At 36.6% G+C, this 16,110-nt stretch overlaps 1 protein-coding gene across 5 annotated transcripts in view; it reads right to left on the bottom strand.

The window, feature by feature from the left end:
* Positions 1-13,549, bottom strand: part of znf532 (zinc finger protein 532) — a 41,387-nt gene extending 27,838 nt beyond the window's left edge. The window contains exons 1-3 of one of the 5 annotated variants that reach the window (XM_088628921.1): positions 13,257-13,549; positions 12,274-12,432; positions 11,084-11,185 (exon numbers count right to left, since the gene is read on the bottom strand). The gene's annotated coding sequence lies outside the window, so the exon portion shown is untranslated. Of the gene's footprint in view, positions 1-4,807; positions 5,236-5,255; positions 5,764-5,789; positions 7,094-11,083; positions 11,186-12,273; positions 12,433-12,576; positions 12,761-13,256 lie in introns of those variants that run through there. The other 4 variants (XM_088628922.1, XM_088628924.1, XM_088628925.1 and 1 more) reach the window with 4 other exon arrangements.
* Between the last annotated feature and the right edge of the window lie 2,561 nt (positions 13,550-16,110).

Genomic DNA, 16,110 nt, shown 5'->3' with positions numbered 1-16,110 from the left:
TTTAAAGAGGGGCAAGCTGGATTTATGATGCCCCCAAGTCAGGAAAGCCAAGCAAGGCTGGGAATGAATGCAGCCATTATTGCTGAGGTCAACAATGCACTACTGCACAAAGACAAATTTGCATAAGGACGTCTAGAACGATTCTAGTGAATCAGTTATATAATTATCCACAAATGCATGCAGTACAATATATATACACTTACTGAAGCCTTAGAAGATAAAAAAAATAAAAATGTGATCTGAAAAACACTGGTATAACATTGAAATGGTATAATTCGAAAAAAATCACATTGCACGGATAAGCAACCGATGGAAACTCTAAGATGGAGGATTTTTCTTTAGCCATCTTAGAACAACCAGATTCCAAAATCTTCATACCCCGAAAGAGTTGCCATCTGACTCATTTTTCAAATTGCTTAAATGTTGCTTTGCAGTGAAGTTAATTGAATGTGGTTAGTCAATGACCAGGTTGAAAAGTAAATACTGTTTATATTATAATCACACGTCTCACTCTCAAGGTTACCTTTACATGCACCATCCAGACATACTGATGATTAAGAATAAAAATAAGAGATACTTCTCAGAATTACCTAACAAAATACATATCACCACAGGAAATGGGTTAATTAGAAAAAATGTAAAAGGGTGAATTAGTTACACTTTGACTATGGCAACAAATGGGATCATTGTGCAGTAAAAAAAGACATTTGAAAATATTGTATAAAGAAAATAAATGCTGAATATTTAATTATTAAATATCAAACAAAATAATTGGTTTAATTGGTACTGCCATTCAAAGTTTTCAAAATCTGCTCCTATGACACCTATAACTCATTTTAGGTACTAAAACTGAACCTAGGCAGTCCATGAAAGCTGTAAATGAATTGAGATCATGCATCGGCTTTAATTCAAAGGTAAGGCTAGCTGTGTGTGTACCTCAAAATTCTGAACATGCTATTAAATTTAAGAAACAAAAATGTCAAGATTTGATTCTGAACTCAAAGCTTATTAGTGAGACAAACAAGGATTTATTCAATACAGTTATGTTTAACAACTATTGGGAAACTACAGTAATCAAATACAGAAACCACTGTGAATCATCATGGTTTAATTGTTTTCTGAGGTATGAATATTAAAGGGTAGCATGGTAGTGGTTAGTATTGCTGCCTTGCAGTGCTGTGGCTCTGGGTTCCACCCCTGGGGTGCTATCTGCGTGGAGCTTTTATGTTCTCCCCCTGTTTGCGTGGGTTTCCTCCCACAGTCCAAAGACATACTGGTAGATTATCTGTCTCTCCAGGAAATTGGCCCTGGTGTGAGAGTGTGCGTGTTTGTGTGAGCCCTGTGATGTACTGGCATCCTGTCCAGGGTGTATCCTGCCTTGCCCCCATTGCTTGCCTGAATAGGCTTCGGTTCCCTGGCAACACTGGACTGGATGAAGCAGTTAGAAAATAGATGGATGGATAAATAGCAATTTAGATATTTAATTTATCACTTAAAATATTACTTTTCTCCATTTAGCTTCAATTTATTTTGAAATACAAAAGTAAAATATTAATGCACAATTTGTACAGTATGTCTCAGATCTGAACAGTTGAAAAATGTGAAGAGGCCCCGCTCTGCATCTGTACAGTAATGTTTACATTCTCAAAAAATATGTACGTGTTTTGAAGCATTTCTATGCATAATTTCATATCTTCTTCAATTACAATCTAGCGAATACCATTTGCATCAACATGTTTTACTTTTTGACTGAATTTGTCATTCAGTTAGTACATACATACATCTGATTCCAAGAGCAAGTCATTTGATCAGTGATGTGTGGTCTTGGGTTGTAGATAGTTCACAGAAAACTGGGTGGAGGCTCAACTATATGAAATTAATCAGGGAGTTCTGAAAACCTGGGGGAAAAATCATTGTTCCAAAACACAGGAGGATGTGTGCTAGCTCCTTCATTGCCCACTGCTGTCAATGACTTACACTGAATATTAAGAATCATTCTGTTTCTTGTGTTGTATCCCATATGGGGTAGGAAAATAACTTGACAGACATCTTTTCTTTCATGTTTTCAGCCAAAGGTTGTAATTTATCTTCTTACCTCAGAATATAAACGTAACCTTTTGCCAGCTTGTGGGGTCCCAGATTCATAAAGCATTGTATTCTGGTTTACTTTAAACTTAGAATTCATCCTGTGAATAATTAATTAATAATTGCTTACACTGGACACTCCACTCAAAGCCCTTTACAGGTAATGGGGACTCCCCTCCACCACCACCAATGTGCAGCATCCACCTGGATGATGCGATGGCAGCTATCAGTGGGGGAGGAGAGCAGAGTAATGAAGCCAGTTCACAGATGGGGATTATTAGGAGGCCATGATTGGTAAGGTTACACCCCTACTCTTTTCGAGAAACACCCTGGGATTTTTAATGACCACAGAGAGTCAGAACCTCGGTTTTACGTCTCATCCGAAGGACAGCGCCTGTTTATAGTATAATGTCCCCATCACTATACTGGGGCATTAGGACCCACATGGACCGCAGGGTGAGCGCCCCCTGCTGGCCCCACTAACACCTCTTCCAGCAGCAACCTTAGTTTTTCTCAGGAGGTCTCCCATCCAGGTACTGACTCACACCTGCTTAGCTTCAGTGGTTTGCCAGTTGTGAGTTGCAGGATGATATGGCTGCTGTACTTTAAAGATTCATACTATCTCCTATCAGGATCTCATTGTCCAAATATGTGTCATGTAAATACCCACCAGCTCTTGTGAAATTCCAGTTTGTGACATGATGATACTTCTGGCAGGTTCTACACCAACACATATTTACCAGGTATGGTCAATTGATGGGGAGTCTGTTAAATTCAATTAAATGTAGCCTGTAATGCATCCTGAAAACATGTTAAAGGCAGCTTTTAAGATTTTAGGGCTTTACAGTTTTTTTTATATACTGTACAATTAGAAAATAAATAGAAATTTGCTGCAGTCCTCATAAGATTTCAGTTGCTTTTGCTTACCTTTTAGAAACAATAGCAACTTCAGTACAATGTAGCAAGAAAGCAATCATTCTCTTTTATATTAAAGGATGTTTTAGATTCTGTCAGAGTTTGTATGTTTTCTGAGTATGACAGGCATTATAATTCTGAAGCCCAAGACCTCACATAATTCTTGCAATGACTTAATGCTTTTAAATCCTTGCATCATATTGCATCAGAATATATCAGATCAACTCACAGCAGCAATAAAGAGTTAACAAAAGCCCTGCATGCAGGCCTAGAAAGCTGCTACAGTACATCTTGCTCCAGCTACCAATTACAGGGCTTAAAGTTACAGTGATAGAGGAGCCGTGGGCATATTTTTTCAGGTGCAAACTCTTAAGGAATGTAATTGATTCACTATTTAGTTTTAAATGTTTATTCTGTTTGAAAAAGTAATCTTAGCATCACCAAAAAGGGTCAGCGTGATTTGTGACTGCAAAACTATAAAATGTTATTGTATCAGTGACCTAAAACCTGATGCCAAGCAGGTCACAAATATTGACAGCAGGGTTTTTTTTAAAGGAAATAACAATAGACTTAGTTCAAAGAGAATGCAAGTGAGGTGAAACAGAATTACTGAACACTGCTTCACTGTTACTGTATGAGTTATCATAAACAGGAAGTTCCAAAGTAAAAATCTGAAAGTTGAGGGTACATAAAAGTGTAATTTTAAAAGTATCTTTAGATGAAAACTGTTAACAACTGTGGCCTTTTGATCAACCAAGTTTTAAAAGATGCCAGCAAAAAATCCTGTCATATTGCATCAACTGTTGTGTATTTTAGTAGATACTGTGCATCACAATACAAATAATTATCTAAAACAAGACTATTTGTGCAAAGAGTTTTACATTATTTAAATAACATGTTTTGTCCTCATAAGAGTCAGACTGCAAAGGATATCTGCTTTGCAATGCAATTTCAACAGAAACCAATCTTCATTGTTCCTATGTACTCAGTCCTTTCTGCATGCTACATGAATGCCAGTAGATTTACTGAGGAACTTTAGGAGTGTAAAAGCTAAGGAGAACTTCCCAGACTCTTCAGGACACATCCAAATGGCAAGGACAAAAGGCAACAATTCCAGTCAGAGAAATAGCAAGGATGTCTTCATTCTTCCACTTCTTATTGATACAAATTCATCTATACAAATGCTTACAGTTCTGTAGTTTTAGATAAATGTTAACTGTACAGTATATGCATTCTTAAATAGTAATCTTTACTTCAGCCACAATAATTATTTCCTCCTAAAATCTGATGCAGAGTGAAAGCTGTAGGCTGTAAGCAGGTTAACAACTGCCGCATTGAAAAGGCCTAGGAAAAAAAATGGCCAATACAAGCAACAATGCATTTTCTTTAGAGAAAAAGAAACAACAAGAGATAGACTAATAGATTTTATGCACAAGACAGAGCATTATGCTTAGTTTTCCTTTTTTTTTCCAGCATGCTTTTTCTGTTTTAGAATGCACAAAGAAGCAACACACATCACTGCATCTGTGTAACATGCAAAGCTGTCACTCCTCACCCATTAATGCTCCAGCCACCCATGCACATCACCTTCCTTTCGCAAAGCACAGTAAACAACCCCCCAAAAAAAGTAATTCCACATCTCAACCTGGTCAGGCCAAAAAAGGGTCATGTTATATCCACAATGATGGTGAAATCTTTTACCATCCACTTCACCAAAAGAAGACAACAAGCATCTGAGAAAAGATTCCAGTGCATCTCATACATCCATATATCGAATACAATGCTTATGATTGCTGTAGCCACATACCCGGAATAGTGTGCCTAGTGTGCAACCATACTGTAGGGGATGGTACTTTTCTGCAGGCTCCTCTGGTATTTTGGCTGCCATGAAGCAGCTAGCTATCTTACTGTAGCACAGTGACTGCATTGTTCATGAGCTTCAATCTGCCTCAAACCAGTTTCAACCGGTTCCGGTCACCCCACATAAAGCCAATGGAAGCCTTTGCTGCAGCACAGCCACAGAGATACAGTGCCCACTATTTAAACACTCGGAAAGATCATTGCCTTTTCAGTCCAAAATTCAGGTGAATATTCTCCGAATCCCTGTTTAACAAGAACATCTATTAATGCCTGCACGAAACAGAAAACAGTTACTGATCAATGCCCACATCATTTCTAGCGCAACCTAAAAACAAACATCAGGCCTGATATAATGATATTTAATCCGAGCTTTGTAACAAAATATTCATACTTACATTTTGTTTCCCCCCATCCTCTAAAAAAATAATCTTACACGGAAAGAAACCACATCTGTTGAACAGTCAAATAACCAAAACACGGTTCCATTTAAAAAAAGGACAGCATATTATTTAACATCATGGCAGCATTCAGATTCTGAATTTACTGGAAGATGTCGAAAAAATAGGCAGCACATTTCTAAAAGCATGCTGCTTTCATAAATCAAAGGGAGAAGAAAAATGTTTTTTTAATACAAAATCATGCTACACCGGTCACTTTTCTGAATGCACCACTATGTTTCAAAACATGCTGTTCAGCTGTGTTTTGCCAGTTTCAGGACTGGCTTTTCTTCCACACACCTCTTAGCCCTATACCCTCTTTTTAAGTCCCAGAGAGAGAGAGAGCTATGTCAATTAAAATCAGCAGCCACAGTACAATCCCTCTGGCCCTGAGGCCACTAAGCATCTTGTCTATGGTGAATGAAAGGAAACAAAAAGAACTTTATCACACACACACAAATAAAAACTGGGGTAACAGAAGTTCCACCATACCCACATATTCTTTCCCACTAAAAGACGTCTTCTTTAACAGCTGTGCTATACTAGCAGCAACTCATTTTATCAAGCAACGGTCCTGTTTGCCGAATGTGATTTTTTTCCAGATCCTGAATGGTTAATAGAAAAGGGGGCAGTGTTACACAGCAGAAGTAGGCCATTGTCTACGTGAGTGCTGAAGGGTGAGGTGTCTTTCCTGGCAGTGAAGACTCTGCCTCTGATTACTGCTGGGTGTAAGACCAAAAAAAAAAAAAGACAAAAATCTAAAAAACAAAGGAACTCAAGAAACGTGAGAAGAGAAGGCACAAGGAGCCAAGTGGAAAAATGAATACTGCTTAGACCAGAGGGCCAGGCCTTATTTTATGTCTGCACACAGGAGAGGCCTTTTAACTGTTTGTTAACCGCTTTAGAAAATACTGGTAAGGACAAATCCATTTTAGCTAAACAAACACACGACATACTCTGTTTATAGAAATAAATTATAAAATAAATTAATTTTGGCAAGCTTTGTAAAATGATAAAATATACACATCTAACATCTTAAAGTTTTTCATGTTTGTTTATACCTAGACAGTGTAGAACGTGCAATAAAAAGGAAATGTAATAACCACAGATATTTTACAAATCATCTATAAAAGCTGCCACCCATCCAAATCGCTCATTTTCAGCATCCTTGTAAATATGCAGCTGTTTACTTTAACATAAAGCACCTTGCTGCAATACACATTATTCAAATCCTTTTAGATAATTAATTAAAAACTAAAATTTTAAATACTACAATATTATAGGTAATGTTAAATAAAGAATACAAAAGGCTCTATTTTATAAGCCGATACTTTGAATTTTGTCTAATTTTGCTCCACCTATGTAACATTTAACACAAGAGATTAATTCCATATGAAATCGGCAGCCCCTTAAAAAGGCTTCCAAGCAATACATCCTCAAGCTTCAAAGTTTCTTTTCAGTACTAAGTTTGATCAGATTTTAACCTTTTCTAAACTAGTTGCTTTTACAATGCAACTAAGCGCTTTGGTTTATGAAGGTAAGAGCAAACCTCAACAGACAAAACAAAATAATGAAAACTCTAGATTAAATGGTCTCAGATTAAATCTGTAATGTAAGGTCAGTGCTTAAAAATTATTCTTTAAAAGCACTGACTTTAATTTCTTAAAGAGATAAGCTCTTAATGTAGAAATCAGTTTCACTTATGCTACAAGGAAAAAATAAGAAAAACATCTTAATCTGGTCACATCCTCAACACCTTTACACTGAGAAGAAAAACAAAATCAAAGCATGGATCCCTTCCTTCAAAAATATTTATTATTAACAGTCACATACTGACTTATTTAAATCAATTAAATAAAGTCCCAGTCCAAATGCTAACATTTCTTGGAACATTTCTGGAAAAGACCCCATATCGGTAACAAAAGGATTTCTAATAATTCATTTATGGATAGATTCTGGCAAATACAGATCCCAAATATATAAAAAATATACAGTAGTAATATTTGAATACTAAGCACACATTAAAATAGTTATACACACATTTTAAACACAGTTTCCTGAGCCATACTGTTACAGGAGTTGTTTGAAGTTACTGCGTCTGACAGTGAAGTATTCCCATATGTTTTCATTTCTTTATAATTAGGATTTTGAATCTAACTTGGGTATCTTCTAAGGTACTGAATAGGCATCAATATAGTGGCCCGTGAGAGAATGAAAAACATGTGCATCAGTATAACTCTCATCCTAAAAAACATCCACTTAATGGAACAGGTCAGATTTAACTAAATTCAGAACAGACTGGATGGGATCGGTCTAGCTCGAAGTTATCTTAACAACATATGCAGTACAATGTAAGTATTCGTATATCTTATTGCATGTGTAGTTACGTATAGTCTGACTTCTGCTGAGTCTGGTCTTCTGACTTTATAGAAAGCCAGGGTCCAAATAATGGGCCTTTGCATACGCAGTACCATGTGTCTGGAACTTCTTACCCAAATCCATTTCTCCTTTAACTTCTTTGTCTTTTCATTTCTATTTTTGACCTTTTTAACTCACAAAAGACCTTTTCACTAAATCTTTTTTTTCTGTGCAGTTTATTCCTACTCTCAGTTTCACTAAGTAAATCTCCCTCCCCACACACACAGTTTCTTTTTTGCTTTTATACATGTATATCATTATATACATTATATTTGTATAGTGCTTTGAATTAACAATTGTGCCAAAAGTTGCATTATTTAACTTTAACACTGATGTCTTCCACAATGAACTGTAATCAGGGGTGCATTTTCTTATTTTTGTTATGTGAGACAAAACCTGTTTTTCTACTACAGTTATTATTTTACATGTTCCACATTACATGTTCATATTTTCTGCTCTTTAAATGAATGTCGGGAGGTGAACTCCTTCTGTATTTGGGAGGGTTAAATTTATGATTCATCAATATACACATTAAGGAAACTAGAAGCCCTATTTTTACTTTGCTTCCCAGAGAGTTTTGCAGGGCATTCAGTGATCTATTAACGTTGGAAATGGGTCACAATATTTCCAGTCCTTACTGGAGGCTGGTAGTGAGCTTATTATTCACTGCTACTCCTGGTTATGCACCGGCACTGAGTGTAGCGTAGGAGGCAATCTGAAAATTACATATTTTCCACACATTATGTATATCATTAACTTATTGAATACAGGAGAAACCTCTTAAGGTTTGCAAGCACTGTAGCCAACCCCAATCACATTGTGTTAATGGAAATGTACTGCCATTTAGTAAATGAGAGCATAAGAGGGAGAAATGTATTCAGTATTTACATTAACATCATAAAAGATCATAAAAACAAGGATACAAGTTTGCAATTTTCCCCAAGAACACTAGTGTTAGATTTTCAATGTCTAGTCAAAACTAAGCGAATGCAACTTTAGATATCTGCTTACATTTAAAGTTTTTTTTCCTGGATTTTCTCTATCTTGTTGATTAACCATATAAACAGTAGGGGTTTATATGGTTATAAACTGAAATAACAGTTGTATAACAACATAAAACAATTTTTTATTTAAAAAAGTCTCCACTGCAATTTTACTGTTTTTACTGTGTACTCACAATTGTTTATATTGTTTTTGAGTGTTTCATCCATAGTAACAACTATTGTACAGCACAAGGAGAATGAGGAAATGCAAACGCTCCAAACCATCAAAACTTTCATCATTTTGAGATTTTGCCGTCTTACCAGCACCGTACAGGACATTTGGCGCCAGCTAGAGGCGTAGTGCTTCTTTCCCTGTCACCACTGCAGGCACCCAGAAAGTCGCCAGAAACACAGCTTGACGGAAAACTGAGAGAGCCCTGGCTGACAAATTCCAGCTCCCTGCCCGGTGGTGCTCTGCCAATTGTGCACTTGGGGAATCTGGGTCAAAGCTGGATGATTGAGAACTTGCAACGCCTGGGTCACGGAACTCAACCAACGCTCACAGTGAATGTGCTGCTTTGAATCCCACATGACAATTTATCATACAGTATGTTCATGACACCCATTATTAAGAAAACCCTAACAATATATGCCACAAAGAAATTTGCAGGTCATAGACTTTCATTTTAAAGAAAAACAAAGAAAAACTAGCCTTTAAAACACAAGCATTATATATTACTGTAAGTAATCCCATGAAATCTTGTGAAAGAATCCCATGTGCATTAGAATAATGCTTAGAAAAAGCAGGCTTTTATAATCTATCACTGTCAATAAGTCCACAGAGCACCTTAAAACATCTTTTGTAGCAGAAGAACAAGCAAGCTGTCACACACTCTTCTTGCAGCTGCCTTTTAGAAGACAATATAGTGTACATGTTTGTACACCACACAGTCTGTTAGATGATTTTCTGTGCATCCTGATAGTGATATGCCCAGAATGAAGATGTTTCCTAAATTAAACTACTAGATTGCATCACTCAGATGGCACTTAAAAATGAGATCTTTAATTTTGGTGCTGTTGCAAGTTGAAGCTATTAACATCTATTTCAAATAATTCTTTTGTTTGTGTTTTCTATGTTCTTTCAAGGAGGGAGGTAGTTCACTTTGTGTTTTAAAATGTATTTCCTTGGGTCTCTAAATGTCATTTATGTGCACAGGTGAATCCACTGATAGGCTGGTACCCATCCAGTGTGTAGTCCTGACTTATTCCTTATGTCTGCCAGGTTAGGCTCCAAACCTGGGTGTCCCACTAGAACAAGGCTATGCAATCTCTGCCCCTCCAGAGCACTCTATTTACATGATTTTGCTGGTAAATTATTACTTTGATAATTAGCACAATCAACATAGGACTTAAAGAGGTACTGTATCTGTATTTGTTGTTGCAAAGGAAGGGATTGGAAAAGGTTTCAAATAAAGCCGCTGTGCTCCATAGGATGAAGCAGGTATGGAAGATGATGGGATGAATGGATTCCTTGCATTTGTCAAACATTCTAGTCAGATGTATTGGTATATTTAAGGAGAAATCATAAAAATACCAACTGGTTCACACTTTTTACCCAACATTTTAATGGATGTAAATCTGCACAATGTATTTGTTTGCTCTTCAATCAAAAAGCAGAAACACTATTACAAATACTGTAATTCTACAGTAATACTGTAGAATGACTATTAATAAAGAAGCAAATTCAAACAAGGTGGGGAAACAATCATGTAAACATACTGTAGGTTTACTTTTCAATCACCAGTACATTTCTGTCTACTCCACTACACAAGACAAGAATACCAAAGCTTAAACAGCCCATATGCATTTCCAGTCGAAAAATTGTGACTTTAAAATAATCAGTTAACCCATCTTGTCAGCCTTTGCTGTTGACCACCTGTACTGAGGTCTCTAAACCACGTGCATAACTCTTTAAGAAATGAATGCACTGACAGTTAAAAGTACATTTTGACTGCAAGAGTTCTGCTGTCATACTAAGCATCACAATTACTGGAGACCTGAAAACACCTACTCTGGCTGTGAAAAATCCATTACTGTTTCCTTTAACAGTTTGGTTTGAATTTTTCAGTATTTCATTAAGAACCTGATAAAAGGTTTAGGATTTATAAAAATTACTGACCTGTTCAAGGGTGGCCACAAAAATTACAAACCTTGGAGTTCTACATATACCAGTCCTTTCTACTTATTATTACTGCTTATTAAATTAACATTTGATTTTATTCAACATTCTTTAACTTTAAACATTCAATGTTATTTAAAGATTCTTTAAATAGTTGCATAATGCAGCATTACAAATTCTGTACAATATACAGTACACATGCTCACCTGGCACCTTCTAGCCACTGGTACAGGACCTCCACCACCTCAGTCTTGGCCCTAGAAACCCAGACCACTCCAGTTTTCTGTTGTGAAGGGTCTTTAAAAGACCTAATAAAAACACACAAGGAAACTTAGGTTTATCTGATTTTTTATCTCAATACTGTGTCATTGGGAAATTATATTTGTTTTGTATAATGAATGAAAACTGCAACTTACACTAAGGAAAATCTTTAAGGGTTTTTTGTCCTATGTACTGTGGGTCCTTAGCTATTGAAAAAGATAAGACAGGATGTGCAATGGCAGGGTCTGTCTGATGGACAGATGGATTTGTTTTCCTGCGGCAAGTGTCCATTGTGTTAAACCTCTCTGAGCCCGTTAACTATACCTACTGTTTTCACATTAAACTACGTGAGGTAAGAAAACACAGAAAAAACAGCAAAAGCACCAAATTAAATTCCTCCTGCCATCACAAATGACAGATTTTAGATGGAAAGTTGCCCATTAATTAAAGCAAGAGGTCTATGACAAACAAAAAACTGCTACTGAATACTAGGCTGAGCTTTATGACTTGTGGAAGATAAATTATTTTCTCCCCCTTTTGACTTGAATGGCATGTTTTCTCCCAAGTGAGAGAAATAGAATTTCTGTGTGATGCCAATTCATCTTGAGACAAAAATAGCACAGAGTGCATACTTCTTGCTAATGGTTTAGCTCAGATGGATATTTATCAAGTTTTTTTCAAAACCAGCTCAAGAAAAGACTTTACAGTGTCACTGGAGGTAGAGTTCATCATCAGAAATAACAAATGAAGGTCACTCTGCACACTCATTGTGCACTGAAAGATGTGCAACACTGGAAAATACCCATGCCTCATTTGCACACATACAACCTAGAGAAACTTGAGTAACCTCTTTTCAGAGCCATTGGGAATGAATAACAATCTCAACTTTAACAATAGCACAGAATTATGCGCTGCTGGGTGTGCAGCAAATACAACAATAACAGATTAAAAAATCAATGTATAAACAATCGATTGATTTAGGCATGCAATATAATTTGTGAGAAAAATGTGTCTGTATTTCTGCATTTAAACAACACATATACTGCAGAAGGCCGTGTTTCATTATTATCATGCTGAGTTATTATTTCCCTGTTTTCAGCCACAAACACAATACAAAGATCTGATAGTTCCAAACCTGTTTATGATGCACTGCTTCTGCGAGAGCTGTCAGTGATGTTTAGACCTAAGGTGAAGTCTTGTCCCTGGGTGGCCAGTTTAGAAGAATAAAACAAGGACAGCCATGACCTCAGCACCAGGTTTAGCCATGTATCCATCAGCATATTTCAATGAGTACCTAGAATTTTTTTTTAAAATGCAAATGATCTCAAGTTAATATTTCAATTAAAGGTAATACAGCAATACCCACATTTTAAATATAATCAGAGATAAACAAGGACAAAAAAGAGAATGAACAAAATCACGGGGATGTTAAAATTACCTAGCAGCAGCAAAGAGACCTAGACTGCTGCCCACCCACAAAATGCTGACTGTGGCAGTCACGTGACATGGTTGCTATGCCGTCTTGAATCCTGTCACTAACCTAAACCTCCTTGACTCCCAAGAATAAGACAAATTTGTCACTTTTGCAGATGTTACATGTTTTGACTGATCACCGCATGTGTGTCCCTTAGCTTTTTTCACTGCGGTCACAACAGTACAGGATCGGTCTATTTTCCGCTTTACCCAGAAGGCACTTCGATGTGCTGCTGTATCTCTTTGTGAAAAGTGTGGAAGAGTGTTAGCACCGCAGGTACCTTCGACAGATTTTATCAACGCATTTTGTAGATTATCGGTTTGATGTAAATGCTTCTTTTAAAAAAAACGCAAAACCGTAATCGTTTTCAGGCTTTTAATGTGTATGCAGTAAGGACTGGTTGTCATACCCATGAGCCATCGCGGTCTGACTGCGGACAGCTTCTGTCCTGCTTCCCTTACCCTGCTTTGTGCTATGACTCCAAATAAAATCAAGCTTTCCGTTTTACATTACAGATGGGTAGCATGCGTACGTCGGTAACGTACACTATAAGTTACGTATGAAATTAGAAAACATCAGTTACCAGGTGGTTTTAGATTGATACAATTTCGTTTCTAAGGAATTCTGCTTCTTGGCATGCTTACCCATCAGTCTCCGCGGTCCTGCAGAAGCCCAGAGTTACGCAGATCCTTTTTTTATTTAGCAAAGATTGCTGTTTTGCTTCCCCCCCTTCTTTTAGCAGAGAAAACGTTTCCCGCATCAGAGAGAAACAACTTCTTTGCTTGCATAAAAAAATATAATTTGGGGCATCGATTGGTCAGTCTAAACGAAAACCTTGGCTTTGCACTCTGCCTATCTTTCCACCTTTTGCAGCAGCTGTATTGAGAGTCGGGTATCAGCCAAACGTTAGCTGCTACTACCCATCAGCCTTTGCTCTGGACCCGAATGGTACCTAAACAAAATGATGCGGTTAGGGGACGTAAGAGATCTAGGGATTACATCGTTTTTGTTTACCTCTTTTCCATTTGGAAAAAAAAAACACATTGAAAGGGGTTTCATATGATATATATTTTAATCTGCCTTTTTTATTATATTTGGTCAATAACCTAAACCTTTTACTTTGCCTTAAATTTAGGTTTTGTATTTATCAATAATAATGTGCTGAAAATAGTGATTAGTTAAAAATTAATACAAGTTTGATCTCTCTTTTCAGATGTTCATATTATTAAACTTTTTGCATTTGTCTTACATTTTACTAGCTTTTATTTATCAATCAGCAAACATGAATAGCCTGTCTCTCTGTGTCAAGATTTCCCAATAGTAAAAAGAATTAGTGATTTATATCACAAAATAGATTTTCTTTAAAATGAGGAATTATTTTCATATTTGGTCTGGGTGCATTTTATAACTCTAATGTGCTCCATTTTAGATACATTGTGAAAGAAACAATGGAAAAATGTCAATGAAATATTATGGAATAAATCTAGAGCTGAAAGTGCTATGCAAGGGAGATTCCTATTTTCCAATAGTTCCCATTTGTCTTTAAATATTTGCTTATAAGAAATAATTCTTAATAAATACATACAGTATACAGTACAACTGTGTCTGTTAATTAGATTTTACAACATCACAAAGAAAACTTTAACTGTTACAAATAATAGGTTACATGAAGTAGAGGTGTTAGTGTTCATTAGTTAGAACTATGGAACTCAGTAATTGTACATTTTTTTTACACAAAGGGTTGTAAGATTTTGAAACAAGCTACCTAGCCATGTTATTGAAGCCAGTTCCCTGGTTAGCAAATGATAATTGATCTCTAATTTAAAGGTTAACGGTAAATATTATAATATATGTCAGAGTCTGGTAGTTTATGAAAACCTGTCCAAATACAATAAATTTGTATTTATTAGAAATGTATAAATTATTAGAAATGTATACATTTCTGTAAGTGGGGATGATTCACTCTTTTTCCAAACATTCAACCACTTTTATAGAGATTTTGTAGTAGACTTAAAGGTTAACACTGATACTTAAGTTTGGTGGATCTGCATTTCAGTCAGTTCATCTGCATGTTGTGAATCTGCATGTAGGAACTGTGAATATGAATAGTGAGAGCTCCAGCCTATCAATCAAGCTGGAAGTTAAATACTAGAATGTGGTGCTTCCTTGTGTGAAAGACTTTTAGGCAAAGACACAGAGTGTACAATATTAAAAGTGAATTCTCCCTTTGTCCATCAATTCCATCTATTTTCTAACCAATTCAGGGTTGAAGGGGAGTGGGAGCTTATCAAGACAAGCAACAGGAACAAGACATGGTACACCCTGGATGGGACATCAGTCCATCACAAGGCTGACAGACACAGACACCTACACACTCAAATCAGGGCCAATTTTCCCAGTAGCCAATTAACCTACCAGTATGTTTTTGGTCTTTGCGAGGAAACCAGAGCACTTGGAGGAAACTCAAGTGAACCTGGGGAGGACATACAAACTTAGCAAAGGTAGCACCCCAGGCCCAGAATTGAAAACAGGGCCCCAGTACTGCGAGGCAGCAACGCCACCTGCACCACCTATTGTATATTCCTTCGTTTTAAAATATTTTTTCCTGTTTGCTTGATTTGGTTTTAGACAATATGGACTGTTAAATATCATTCTAATTTCTATGTTGGTATTTTGCATAAGATCTCTAACTGTGAGTTGTCCTGCACTGCATACAAAAGACATAGTTTTGTTGATTTTAAATTTATGTTCATATTATGTTCCTTACAGCTAAAGTACAAGCACCCACAGTTTTATAGGACAACAGTAGCATCTAGAAAACATCACCAGTCTGTGGCCAAAATCTCCAATGACATCTTACCCTGTGGATCCTAGACATGGCAAATCAATATGTCAGGCCCATTTAGCTGAAGGCCATTTCCTGTGCAGAGTTGACCTTTTCATTACCAGTGTAAATACTTTTTTTCATCTTCACAATATACCTAAAGCTTTAAGAGACCTCAGGCAATAAAGCACTACTTTTATTAAGTATGAGAGTCATTTTTTGTTTTTGTTTGCTGGTTTCTATTTTTGTACATACTTTTACCCATGTAGAAACATTCTTTTCTGTTGAAGTGAGGTGGAATTATTATCTGTCACATATTAAAATGCATTGTTCTTACTTTCAACACTTTTTATTTGTAGCTTTATGTTGCAGAATGTCCAACTTGTTGCTGGAGAGCCATCCATATTCAATAAGTGCTTCATTCAATACAGGGAAACAGAAAGCTTAAGCAGACAATGGGTGCAAAGCAGAATACACCCTGGACGGGGTATACATATCGTTACAAATGGGGGGTTACAAAAATGGTGAAATTCAGGATTTGACCTAGCTGTTTAGTCAGTAAGTGAAATATATGTTCATAACCCCCAACTTGTAAATGATTTCCGAGCATTTGGTATAATCAGAGGCACATGAATTCTTTGTCCTCTGGCACAGCTTTGATGAGAGGAGTAATA

This window comes from Lepisosteus platostomus, chromosome 4 (assembly GCF_059453375.1).
Source record: "Lepisosteus platostomus isolate fLepPlt1 chromosome 4, fLepPlt1.hap1, whole genome shotgun sequence".
Classification (NCBI taxonomy): domain Eukaryota; kingdom Metazoa; phylum Chordata; class Actinopteri; order Semionotiformes; family Lepisosteidae; genus Lepisosteus; species Lepisosteus platostomus.
Note: the sequence above shows the minus strand (reverse complement) of the source record. Positions and strands in the feature narration are given on the sequence as shown.